This window comes from Schistocerca americana, unplaced genomic scaffold, assembly GCF_021461395.2.
Source record: "Schistocerca americana isolate TAMUIC-IGC-003095 unplaced genomic scaffold, iqSchAmer2.1 HiC_scaffold_936, whole genome shotgun sequence".
Classification (NCBI taxonomy): domain Eukaryota; kingdom Metazoa; phylum Arthropoda; class Insecta; order Orthoptera; family Acrididae; genus Schistocerca; species Schistocerca americana.
The window spans coordinates 45,001-45,483 of record NW_025726715.1 but is presented as its reverse complement, the minus strand read 5'-3'; positions in this window follow the sequence as shown (position 1 = coordinate 45,483).

Below are 483 nucleotides of genomic sequence, written 5' to 3'. Positions count from 1 at the left end.
AAGGCGCAACATGGGTTAGGTTAAGGCGCAACATGGGTTAGGTTAAGGCGCAACATGGGTTAGGTTAAGGCGCAACATGGGTTAGGTTAAGGCGCAACATGGGTTAGGTTAAGGCGCAACATGGGTTAGGTTAAGGCGCAACATGGGTTAGGTTAAGGCGCAACATGGGTTAGGTTAAGGCGCAACATGGGTTAGGTTAAGGCGCAACATGGGTTAGGTTAAGGCGCAACATGGGTTAGGTTAAGGTACAATATGGGTTAGGTTAAGGTACAATATGGGTTAGGTTAAGGTACAATATGGGTTAGGTTAAGGTACAATATGGGTTAGGTTAAGGTACAATATGGGTTAGGTTAAGGTACAATATGGGTTAGGTTAAGGTACAATATGGGTTAGGTTAAGGTACAATATGGGTTAGGTTAAGGTACAATACGGGTTAGGTTAAGGTACAATACGGGTTAGGTTAAGGTACAATACGGGTTAGGT